At 36.4% G+C, this 13,644-nt stretch overlaps 1 long non-coding RNA gene across 1 annotated transcript in view; it reads left to right on the plus strand.

Moving 5' to 3' along the window:
• Positions 1–8,072, plus strand: part of LOC135328497 (uncharacterized) — a 189,249-nt gene extending 181,177 nt beyond the window's left edge. The window contains exon 4 of the long non-coding RNA XR_010389427.1: positions 7,994–8,072. This is a non-coding gene — a long non-coding RNA (uncharacterized LOC135328497). The remainder of the gene's footprint in view (positions 1–7,993) is intronic.
• Positions 8,073–13,644: the final 5,572 nt, after the last annotated feature.

Here is a 13,644-nt window from a genome sequence, read left to right on the forward strand (position 1 = left end):
TGGTTTTGAGTCATTCTTAATTTTTACAAACATTTTTGACAACATTTCCATAATATAATAGATTTTTAAAGATTTTCATTAAAACTTCACTCTGTGGCCAAAAATACTACTTAGTTCTAACTAGCTCAACTATTTCATCCTTAAGAATCTGTTTCTTGTAAGATAATGTATCTACATGAGAAATAGGAAAGAGCTGTCTTTGGTAAAGCTGCAGATATTGTAAGTACGTGTTCATCTGTGTGGAAATGTATAAAAATTAAGGTAACAGTCTTCTAGATATAAGTCAAAAAATAATTTAAATAAGAATTTAAATTGTGTTTCCATAGCACTTGGATCTTTGATCACAGTTTAGAGAAGTTAGAAGCAGTAATATCCTGATGTGATAAAACCAGAATGGTTTGTTTTGCTGCATTTACTCTTCTCTGCTGCTACTTTCCTAGCACAACATTTTCGGCAACTGAATGTTTCCTACACACCGGAATGGACTTCATTCTCTCTAGACTGCATAGCCTGAAAACTAAGCATTAATAATAAGAAGAATTATAACTTAAAAGTGTGATTTATTTATAATCTCCTCATCCAGAAGTACTGGTTGTGGGCCATCAAGATTATGCCAAGCACAAATATATCGTATGCTATTGTGTCAACACTACAGTAAGCTGGCTATGCAGCCAGGTGCCAGCGTGATTATGCAAATAGTGGTACTATTGGCTTATCAGTCAAAAATGCTGCCAGAACGCCTGGCAGACAGATTTCAATACAGGAGATACACACTATCGCAGTGAGGCTGACATTAATAATTTATGATTAATCAGTTTATGGAAACATGTTAACAGCAGAGGGATGTGGAGAGCAAGATGGATCTCTTACCTCCTCTTTCCCCATTTCTTTTCCCCCTAGCTGACTCCGAATCATTTTATTACTGAAAGCAACAGAGAGAACTCAGTCCTTCCCACAGGAATGAATTAGCTTGTGAAAGAATCATGCAGAAGTGCTGAGCTGGAGAGGAGGTGATCAGAAGTTGTCTGAAATCATGCAAATGGGATTGGAGCTGAGCTGGTGCCAAATTAGCCTCTTAGGTCCCAACAGTTAGGCCTATGCCAGGGTGTGTTACTAAAAGCTAAATTCGTATCATATGCAGGTTTTATCTGCAAAATAGAAAACACTTGAAATCTAGGTATTTGGAGATTCCAGCATAATCTTCATCCACTGAAAACAAATGAAAATCTAACATTCACTTAAGAATGAATCGTTACCACAAATTCTTCATGGAGCCCATGCATAGAATGATTAACAAAATGTTAATTTGAAAGCTGCAAATACGATCTGTAATTGAGAGAAAGGAAGATCAACCCTTAAGAGATTTTCAAATACTTCACTATTGATCGGAGTCTCTGAAATGCTTCTGCAAATTCTCCAATTAAGATCCAGTGAAAAGGCAGCAACTAGAGCGAGAAGGAGCTCAACAGCAGCAACCTCTAAGGCTAGAATGACATGCCTGCCTGCAAAGGCTCGTTTGCCACCAGTGGTCAAAAGAGGGCCAACCTGGTACCTTGCTCTGAGGAATTTGCCAAAATGATCTCTGCAGACAGGACAGACAGAACAATACCAGGTTTCAGCAGCCACTAGAACTTCACAAGGTTTCTCTGAAATTAGCTGTGGGCCTTCGAGTTTGCATGTTACTGTACACTCCTGAGGCTCCTCTTTGCCCTGAGGGTGTTCAGTCTCCCCTGCCGCTGCCACAGAAGGCCACTGACTGCACGGCTCATAGAAGTGAGCCTTGCTTCAGGGGCTGGTCCTAATCCGGCCCGAAATACTTCATTCAGCATCTTCGGACTCCTGGCAAACTAGCAGCCTATGTGTTCCCCTGGGTTAAATACGTCATTCTTAGTGACACATTAAAAAATGTTGTGTTTTAGCAAAGACAAAAAAATGAAAGAAACGTCATGTAACATGTCATTAGGCTTCTTGGAATCTATTTAAACATGGTTTTTCTTTAATCAAAAGAACACTTAATGGTAATAAATGTTGTGTCCCATACAGGGATTTTTCCCTCTAGTATTTAGTATAGTTATGAGTCATGACACAAATCGTTTTTTAATAACTCGATCTTGTTACACAGTTTCCTCACATGTTCCTCAACAATGCACACCACTGCAGAGTATTAACAGTGAAATACATACCAAAGTGCAATACATAAGAATTGAAAAATAAATATATCAGTGTCAGAATCGAGGTGTATTTTATTATACTCTTGTACTTTGCAGTTTTAACATTTGAAAGTCCTAATTAATACTTTGAAATTTTAACCTGAATATAGTTTATTATTATTAACCACCAGAGACTTCTCTGGGTGCCTTAAAGCCTGCAGTGATAGACTCTGGTGTGATTAAATTGTGGCACATTGCAATGCACAATACTTCTGCAACCATCAGTGACAAAACTAATTGATAAATCAGCCAGTAATTGACTTGAGATAATGAAGCTACTTTTAGGATGGAGTAAGACTGTCACCTAATTAACTTTTTGGAGAAGGAACTAAGACTATGTTTGCTGGATGAATCATGGATAGGTCACTGATTTAAATAAAATCAGATAAATATATAGGGTGGTAACATAGTTCACAAGTCTGTCTTCATGTAGAAAATCTTAGCAGCCTTCAAGTTCTGTAAATTTTATTTTATTTTCTGATTCAGTCATGTATATCCACAGATGCAGTCATATATTTATTATACTGTGCTTTTTGCTGGTGTGGAGGAAATCTACAAAACGTTGGTTCAGGATTCCCTAAAGAACGGTTTGTCTTTTCATGTGCAATATCATCCAGTCTGGGACCCCCTTCCGCATATACAGTGCCATGCTTTTCAAGGTGATCTAACTTCTAAGCGAATGTCTGATCATTGTGGACTGATCTTGCTCATTGTTAATTCTAGGAATGTTAAAATTAGTCTCAATACAACTTCTTCTTTCAGTACAGTTGAGAAGAATACAGTTTCAACTGGTCCTTTGGAAACCATTCGGAACTGAAGGAATATGTGCTGATCTGTGATTGCCGCTTTTATAACTGAAGATTTCAGATAACCTGTTGTTCTTTGTTCCATTTTCCAAAACTGGTTGTCTCATTTCCTTGCAGGATCAGCTGAAAATGTCTCAGTTATAAGTTGTAACTGCACTTTCCTGACAGTAATTAAGGAAGATTATTTGTGGTGAAACCACAAAGTGGACTTGTTTTCAAACAGGCTTGTTTTCTAGAAACAAGATGCCCCCCATTCCTGAGAATGAGAAAGACATCTGACTGCTAAAAAATCAAGGAGAAAGCAGCAGAGACCAGGTCTTCCTTCTGTCTTCAGAAAGAGCATATCTGAATATCAGAGCACTTTGCTATGCGCTCACTTTCTGACAAAATTGTGACGGTAGCAATGAACAGCACACTGGTCAAGCAGGACTGCCTACTGGGAGATGCGAAGCTATGGATTAGACTCCAAGGACTGGAAGATATAAGTACAGTTAGATAAATGCAGATGAAGATAGTGCAAATGAATAAGAGGTTCAAAGAACAAATACAGAGATATTTTAAAAATTTAGCTATGTGAAAGATCCAAATATACAGCAATATAACATGATTATGAAGTATTAATGCTGGCAAGGGTCAACAAAAGATGATCCCTTGTGCCACATTCACGGATACTAGAATGCAGAGGAATGAATATCTCTGTGGATTCATTTTGCAAAGACCTGAGCCGGGAACTGAAAGCGTGATTGAGACTTTCATTGAGTATTGCTTCTGCTTTAAGCGCAGCACTTTTAGAAAGAGGCTGCAGGAAAGTGATTTGTGTGAGTGTCCCAAAGAATATAACAAAAATGGGTACTATGAAAAATGTGGCCTATCAGGAAAGGTAAGTTTGTGTAAGTTCCTGAAAAGAAATCCTCATGGGGGAAGAACATAAGGAATTGCTGTGTCTTTTCATATCAAGGTTCTGCCTGTTCACTGTCCAGTCTCCATGGTCAGGAACAGATGTTTATGGAAAACAACAAGTAAGGCAACTATTCAGTGATCCTTCCCAAGGTATATCCTTCCAGCTTCTGTTACTCTAGGGACTTAGGGAGCTCAAAACTGCCTCTTTGAACTGTCATGGAGTCCATTTTAGACTCTAAGTCATTTGAACATCAAAGAGTTCTGCAGTTTAAGGTTGTATTACGTGAAAGGTTTATCCTTGTTTTGGTTTTTTATCCCCCCCCCCCCCCAACCTGCTACTTGGTAATTCCATGAAAAATCCAGTAATTCCCTGGGAGAAATAATAAATAAATAAGAAAAAATAAAAAATAATAGATCTGCATTCACATTCTCCATGCCAATCATGACTCTATAGGCTTCATCTCATTTCCTGATTAATCAGTTCTAAGTAACTCACTTTCTCTTTCTAAGGGAACTGTTTCATGCCTCAAATCCTCCTCCTGCCCTTGTCTGTTTCTTGAATATATGTTAAAAGATTTGTTTCAAAGAGGACAGTGATCGGTTGTTTTCAGACTGGAGTAGAACAAGTGGAAGTTCGCTTCATTTGTAGAAAGTGGCATTTAGATTAGATTTGAGGAAAGCATTTCTGATATGTTCTATTATTCTTATGTTGCAACCTATCAAATCAGTGTAACGCACAGCATGCAAAGTTTTTGGAAGACAGATTTGACAAACATCTTTCAGACATAGTTTAGTTATCTTAAATCTGTCTCAAAGCTTAAAAAGGGAAAAGCATGTCCTTGAAAATTATTCTGGAGATTCTTTCCTGTCCAATAGCAAAAAATACATAGCTTAAAATATGTTGTGTCCTGGCAGAAAATACTTTCTCACCAATTTAAAGCCGTCCACAAAGTCCATAAAATAAGTTCACACAAGTGAAAACGAACAGTTTTTTTGTGTTAGTGCCAAAATTTTAAAATCAAATGTTAGAGCTGCTCTGCATGCTCAGCTAAGGATTATATTTATAGCACAGAAATAAAATTTAAATGCAAAAAGTCGTTATTCTTTCAATAGCTCTGTAACCCACAGCCTCAGATAAGTTCATTAGCTTCTATTCATTTCACCATCAAACTACAAATTGCCCTCCCTTTTTTTATTTTTTTTCTCTAATACTTTGTGCATTCGTCTTAAGCTAACTAATGGTACTTGGCTCCTATCAAAGCAGCAGTTTATTCCATTCACAATGTTTTTCTCTGGATGTCATGATAGCCTCCCCTTCCACAGCTCTTGGATTAGCTTGTCTAGTGAGCTAGCTCTACAGATTCTCACTTCATTTACCAGTGACTAACAACTTATTTTTTGTAGTTGAAATCAGATTTTGGCCCAGCACATCTTTACTGTGCTTCAAGTTTTCATTCCTTGTGGTCCATCTATCCCTATGTGATAGATGAGCTCCTTGCTCAGGAAGTCAGTCAAAATTCTATTAAAAAAGAAAAAAAAACTTAATTTCATATTAGAATCATGTTCAGTTATTTTCAGAATAAAATATATATATATATAAAAAAATATATTAAATAAAAGGTTTGCTTTTTACATAATTTTGATAAAACATAGTAGACCTGATATTTAGGAGACAAGTCATAATGTTTAATCCCTAGCCAAACTTGCCCTAATGAGGTGTTGCATTAGGTTTTAATCTGTTGGTAACAGCAGTAAGAATAGCAATGACATCACATATAAGTTATTTCTTAATGAGGAAAAAATACGCACTCCAGTTTTTCAGACACAGCTAGATCACTGCTAAAGCTTTCTTAGTCATCTCATCTACTGCAAAGAGTACCTCTTGCTCTCATAGTGTAAGATCATTTCTGCCCATGCTAAGTTTACTGTTCATGCACTGTTTCAATAGTGCTAGTAGTGCTGTTTTTTGTACGGTAGCCATATCAGAATTTGTACTCTGTTAGTGCCAGGGATGACTTCTTCCTCAAGGTAGAAGGAGTACTTAAAAATGCTAAGAATACTACTTTTTATAAAATACAGGTTTAATAGAGTATTTTGTACTTTTAGACTGAAGTATAAAGTTATTTCTTATACAAACTGGATGCTCTGGATTTCTTTTTTCCCTCTTCTTCTTCCCTATTTTTGTCCTGAACCATTTACTCAAATGTTGGAAATGATAAAATTAGCGTATACTGAATTTTAAAAAGCCATATTACTTGGATTGACAACATCATATTGAAAACTATCTTTAATGTAACCTATTATATAAGTTGTATTGGCCATACTGCAGTTATTGTCCGGAGTGCCTAAATCCGGTCTCCAAAAAGTAATTGTAAAAGTGTAAAATAATTAATGGAAAATTAAAACCAATGTTTTTTCTTCAAAAATGACATGGTTTTTGAACGCTTTTATTGTTCTTTAAATTTCCCAGCATATGGGAAGGTAAAAATCATCTTAATGTTTTTTTGAGATACTCTTGTTCTCTATGTTCAGCAAGGAATATATTGTGGCGGCGTGGGTCATACACCATTTTCATTTTCCCTTAGGAAAGTGGTTTAAATCACTCACCATAAATCTGCACTTCGCTGGTGATTTTGACAGAACTTGAGTTGTAGAATTTTCACCTATGCAGCAGCTGTTTCTTGCAAAGAGGAAGCAATTAGTAGTAGTAGTAATAATCTTTTTTGATGCGCTTTTCTGTCTTCTGAAAGACACATTTGCCTGGAACATTCTAAATAATAAGCATTAAACCTTATCCTGACGAAATATAGTAATCTAATACAAACTACTAATAGTGATTTTATAACATTTCTTCTTCACAGCTTTGAAGTATTCATAGATACACCCCAGTAGTGTGAGTAACACCATTTTACAGGTGCAGAGATAAAAGCAGAGAAGTCAATTCCTGCATGCCACCTGCAAAATAATCACACAACAGAGTCAGATCCAGATTTCTAGATGTCACCGTTTTGACTGTTTCTCTAACTTTTGGCCAGTATAAGTTCAATTTAGAGTCAGTAGCCGTGGCATCAAGGAGAAATCTTGCAGTTCTGTATGGATAATCCCAATATTTGATATCTATGTATTATGTATCTGCTTTGTTTGAACTAAGAGTTGCATTCTGATTAGTACTTCCCAAAAACTTCTGTAGGGCACTGAAGTCAATGGAAGGATTTGAACTGATTTCAGTAAGTTGATAGTCAGACCTTACATATTGAAATAATTTTATCATTTTAGGGTTATGTAACTAGTTCCATTTCTGAGACTGTTCCTTAGTGTCTCTAGTGTGATAAGGCTGCCCTGCCAGAGCTGAAATTCAGACGTGAAAGGCAGCTGTTCTGGATGAATTGAGCAATATTCTCAGCTGATCTGAGAACTGATATAATTACATTAATTTCACAGAGGCATACCAATTTACCCTTGAAAAGGTATAAAATCCTACTTCCGAAACAGCATTTAAATCAGGTGATCAGGTCTACATTTTAATTACTGAATTTTTCATTTTGGTTTCTTTCATGAGCTATGTCATCAGAATAGTACAATATTTGGCTTCCTGAGCCAGCTATTGGATTAAGAATATTATCTGTAATACAATGAAAGGAAGATAGAGAGAGATTGGTTGTCATTAGGGTGGGAGCAGCACTGGGTGTGCACTGTGCAGTTTCCTTTCACTGCAGAAACTCTCCCTACTGGTCATGCCAGGCTCGAGCTTAGGGACATTGCTGGTTTCCACTGTGGTGTGAAAGCTCTGGCATAATAACCTTGAGTAATAGTTACTATTTTCATTCTGAATGTGGCCTTGGTTGTGCACGCTTTTGTCGCTTCTTGTCTGGAGTAGGAAAAGCCTGACCACAAAAGGTTAAGCAAGTACTGCCTTAGTACAGACAGTTGTGAGACACATGCAGCAGGGCTGGGGATGCTCAGATAAGTTAGTTGTTCACATTTGCACCTACAAGTTGGCTTCAAACCTGCTGCTTCCCTGAGCCTGAAGTCAGTCCGCTGTTGAAAGTCATCTGTTTGTTTTGTGTCTTCCTGTAGGTAACAGCATCTCTTCATCCTATATGCAACAGAACAGAAGTATGGACACCATCTACCCCTGAAAATCTCCATCATGGGTTCGGATACCAAAGTCATTGAGTATACGATATCAAGTGTTGATGGCCTTTACTTTAGCTTATTGTAGACAAGCTCAATGTTATTTTCTGGCTCGCTTCCATGATTTAAATGATTGCAGTTACTGGTTCAGGGTGGCACTTGCCTCAGATGGTGATCTTTTTTATTTTAATCTATTCAACAATAAGCTTAATCTTAGGGACAGTTAATAAGCCTTCTTGGTAGCATTTCATCACATTACGTCTATTAATAAAATTTTAAGCAGCTAGCTGAGCCATTTATCTGAAAAGACTAAAGACACAGCTAAAATATAGATTATTAATGCTGCTTAAAATTTTCTGTTTATCTTCCTACTCTGGGATAGATTCTATAGTGCCTGATGGGTGACAAATTAATTCTAAAATCTTGGAAATTATCCATCTTGTCTATCCTAGGTGCCTTGTAACACTCATCTCCCTAGCATCTGAGCATGTATATTGTGCTGCTAGTTTTTAGAGAGGCCATAACTCAATTTCATATTTTGTGTCTGTAGTGAGCCTACAAATAAGCGTGGATGCAGTATGTGCAGACACAGTTATCCTTAGTATAGATGTGAGCAAGTGCTGAAAAATACCTTTCTGATATTTAGGAAAATTCGAGTGGCTTCAAATCTGTATACAGTGTCCCAAATGCTTGGGCATACAAACTGCAGTTGCAATAACTGAAGTCTTTTTGACTTTCTATTTTTATTATGTCTCTCACATAAAAGATGCTTAGATTAAATCAGATATAGTTCATATCAGTAATATAAGGTAAAATACTTTATGAGAGTGCAGCAGTTGTCTAAAAAAAGAATAAATTTAGTTGATATAGTTAATAGCAAACTTGAGAAAAACAAATATGCTGAGGGCATGCTCATTAACACGCCCTCTCAAACATAGCTCTAATGATATCAAGAGATAACTGAGCTCGAGTAAAGAGTTTAGCAGCACACTTTCAAATCTGTCTACTACAGATCTTAAAATCACATTGTTTCCTATTTTTCCCTTATATGCTATATAATACCTATTATGTTCTATAACACATGGCATGGAGAATACATGTAGAAAATTTCAACTCCAACAATATAAAACAGTTCAGATAAGAGAGGAACTTCTCTGCAAGGCTGTATTCTAGGATGAAGATAGTTGAACACATCTGATTTTTCTCTCGTATGTTTTTTCCACTATAGTTTGTTCATTTCCATAAATGACATGACGAGAATATTAGCAGCAGGAAAAATCTATTATACACTGTAAATGCTAACAATTTCTTTTTTCTTACATTTGTATTTAAAGTGTTTAGTACTACAGTAATACAATGTTCTTCATTCTTTTCCTTATGATGCAGTGCTCAATGCATCCCATGTTCATGTCACACTCACCAGTTGGCTGACTTGTCTAGTGAGTGTTAGGGATGACGGTGAGACTGAAGCAGCATTTATTGCCTGGCAGATGTGACGAACTGTGTGCAGCAAATCTTTTGCTTGATCAGTCTTGACTTCAAAGGATCTGTACAGTCAACTGCTATATCAGTACTCTAAATTGCTGTTTTATCATCGTCTTTCCTTTGCTGGAATCCTGATGACCAAAGAACTCTGTGCATAAGACGTCATGTTTACGATGCATATTCAAGGCAGGACTTGAAGCCTAAATTCATCTTCTACTCAAACTGTAAAAGTCCTTTAAGATACACAGGCCCTGCACTGAATCCTGAAACCCTGAAGAGATCTCAGGGTTAGTGTTCTGAGACAGCCTGGTTTGTTTTCATTTTTCAGTTTGAAAGGGAGCTCTTTGTCTGACCCATTTAAACTGCTAGCAGACACACATCGAAAAACGTAGCGGAGAGCCTCAGCTGTGAGTCATGCTGCTTGTAAGACTAACTGTAGGTAAGACTTAGTTCAAGCCTACACAACACAAAACGTTCTTTACGGTACATCAGTCTCAAATGTATTTATCACTTACTTGTTTGGGGCAGGGAGTATTTTCTTATTTTTCTAATGGCAAGTCAATAGCAGATTAGCAATTAAATACAAACTAAAGCCCTAACCTACCATCTTCTCCAACAGATCTGTGACATCGCATCAGCACTGGCTGGTGGAATTTTCCTCTTCCTTTGCTTTATGACTGTAAGTTGCAGTTTACTGCAACTAGCCGAGAGCTATAAATGATGCAGTAAAAGTCTGTATTTATGACATTTTCAAGCTAATTTTGGAAAAGCTACTGAGGCAGAAAAATTAACCTCAGGCAAATTCCAAATCTGGAACTCTGAACTTTCTTACTTTTTTGTTCTGTAGATTTATATGCCTCTGACAGATTCAGGCAGAAAACAAAGCAAAATCATGGACAAATATAAAGTCAAAGTTCTGATTGCCTGTTACTATGAGCTAATGACAAGGCGATGACCAAGTTATTTTCTTAAATACTGAAAAGTAATCACAATAAGCCATAGAATGTTTCTTCTGTATATGTTTATTAAATTCAGACTTCAAAGCAATTACTAGAAATTAATCACTGAAACAGCAGCAGATATGAAAGAGATCCAGAATGTACTTTACTCAGCATCGTTATTCCTCTATCTATGGAGTTAATTAGTTACTATAGACTCTTTTGTCAGGTGACATCTTCCCACATTTACTGACTATTCTTTATCTGCTAGTTACTTGAATGGCAGCAAAATTAGTTTGCATGTGTGAATCTTGCCATGCTCAAAATCAGCTAGAACAGTGGCTCTGTCACAGGAAATCTCTGAACTAATTATTGCAATTAGCTTCCTGAAATTTGCCCTCCTATGAAAAAAGTTACATAGCCTTCCAGCATCAGGAGAGAAGATTACAGTTGTGCACCTTTAAATTAGGCAATCCATAGGCATCTCAGTTCCACAGAGAACAAATAAACGGAAACAAGTTGTCTGAAGTGTTCAGTCTCTTCAGATCCAGTGCAGCCTTTTTACTGGCAAAAACTGATATTCTGTATGTCTCCCAAACAGTTCATCCCAATATATTTTTACTTTAACTATATCACCTATCCTTTTAGGGTAAAAATCTTTAATCTGAAAGTGTAATAGCAGCCCCCTGAGAAAATAACCTGAACAAGTAATATCGCCAAATATCTTTAAAGTGCTGTAGTAGGACAGTTCCTCAAGTGTGAGCCACTCTAGTGGAAGTGTCTTGATTTACCAACAGGAGCTCTTTCTGTAGAAAAGGGAGTTTATGACCTGTTGTGAAGGAAGGGAGAGAACCATTCTGCTGCTCAAGTCAGACAGAGGGTCCCATATTTTGGGTTTACATATCAGGTAACACATGATAATTATGATGCCAAAACAAACAAAAATCTTAAGACTCTCCATTAAACAATGTGTTATTTGTCATCAGGAAGAAAAAAAACAGAAAATTGATGTAGCACTAAGCCAAAACAGAGAAATAAAAGAGCTTGCCAAATACATAACAGTTTTGCATGCTTCCACTTCATAAACAAAATTCCTCTGTGGTTTTTTTCAGATTCTTCACTGTGGCTATTACATTCATTTCACATTTTACAATATTAATATATGGCCCTGTAGAACCTGTACATCCTTTATATGCCAAATACATCTCTACAGATTCATTGAGTTTAAAGGAATTTGGTTCTACATTTTAATCATATCAGAGAGGAAATGAGATAGAAGTCTAACTAGAAAGTGCTGCTGTGGGCTAATAGCAAAAGGTGTAATTCTTTTTTGATACTTATAAATTAAAACCCTTAGATTTCTCATCTTTGCATCTCTTCTTGATTAGTTCTGCGAATCTCTGTGGCTGCCTCTACAATAGTTGAAAATACTGCCTCTATGTATTCTATGGTGAAAATGTTTTAAGGAAGAATCAGTTTAAAATCTCAAAGTTTTATTAAATTCTGCACCATCCAATTTCATAAAATCTTTAAAAAATGCTAACTTTCCTGCTGAGGGTTCCTAGTAAACAGTTTTGTACTTTTGTGTAGCACTTGTTATCTAAGAAATTCACAGTCCATTAATTAAGCTTAACAACATTCCACTCAGTCAAGTAAATATTTTCACATGTGGTAAAATATTTTTATGTGAGACTATGATATGATCAGGTTCCTTCAGTGGGTCAGTAATAAGACTGGATGTAGGCATGGTGAAGTCAAGATTCTTAGTGTCTTTGCATAATTCTCCCTCATTTTAATACTCTCAAAGTGTTTTTACATTATAGGAAAGCAAATGAAGCTTTTTTTCTATCCAAGAAATGCAAAAAAGCCTCTGTGAATTTGTGCGCATTGTTGTAGATGCAGAGGATACCCACAGGAGTACTTGGTATTACATAAATTGTCCCCAGCCTAGGATATTTGAAGAGATAATAATAGTCCAGTCACTCCACACAATTTTAAGTTAGTACAAAGAATGAAAAAAAATTGATTCCAAAAAAAGAAGAATGATTTGCCTAAGAGGCATTCTGTGCTGGACCAGAAAGACTATGTAGATTTCCTAAGGTGGAAAAAGAAAATCAGCAGAAGATGAATTTATTAGAATATATGAGAAAGTACACTGAGAAATCAGAAATTCAGAATTAAGTTTGGGAAAGAATCTAAGTTAAAATTTCAACAGTTTTTTGCAAAACATGTTTTTTTAAATTTATGACAAGTCTGCGTATTTGCATGCGATGTAAGAAAACTCTTCTTTTGCACTGTGTGTGCACAAATGCCTGCATATTTCTTACCCAAAATCTTAAACTGTTGAGCTATGTGTGAGTGAAGCTAGAAGTGGAAGGGAATTTCTGAATTCTTCTTGCTACAGAATAGGCTGGCTGAAAACTGTGATTTTAAGCAAACTATTTGGAATGCAAAAAATATCCACTGGTATTAAAACTCATTAACAGATTAAGTTTACAAATCTGCGGCATGCAGTGATCACTTAAAATGTCCATCATTTACAAATTCAGTGTCATTTCAGACTTCATTCAAGGAGTGATAACTCTGGTCTGAAATTAATAATTGCATATTTTTTGCCATTCTTATAGAGTCAAACAGTATCTAGTGCCTAACAGAAGATCCCTTCTAAGTAGTAAGATTTCTTACGTCAGTTTATCTAATCCTTTTGGAGTCTGTAAAATGAATGGCCACTGCAAATACAACCATTTTAGTATTTCCTGATGATTTGCTTAGGGTACGTAAGCAACAGCTGGAAGGTTTTTCTTTTTATTTTCCACGGGTCCCTAAGAATGATTACTGAATAGACTCAACATAGGTAGCTTCTGTAGGAAGTGAACAGGTTTTCTGTTGTTATTGTTGCCACCTGAATAGTTCTCTTTGATCACATTTTTCAAGTAACCCCTATAGCAATACATCCTTGCTCCTCAGAATCAAATGGTTTTGCAATCCATTTCTTTGGCCTCAGGGAAAGGTTACTCAAACAAGAAGAATTACGAACAATTCCATTGCTTGCTTTTTACTGCCTGATAGGAGGTAATTGGAAGTAGTCTGAACAATGCAAAACTTACTGCACTGAGGTTCTGCTTTTGCTAAATGTATGCTTGAAAAGAAAAGTACTCAAGTAGATAGTAA

This window comes from Dromaius novaehollandiae, chromosome 5 (assembly GCF_036370855.1).
Source record: "Dromaius novaehollandiae isolate bDroNov1 chromosome 5, bDroNov1.hap1, whole genome shotgun sequence".
Classification (NCBI taxonomy): Eukaryota; Metazoa; Chordata; class Aves; order Casuariiformes; family Dromaiidae; genus Dromaius; species Dromaius novaehollandiae.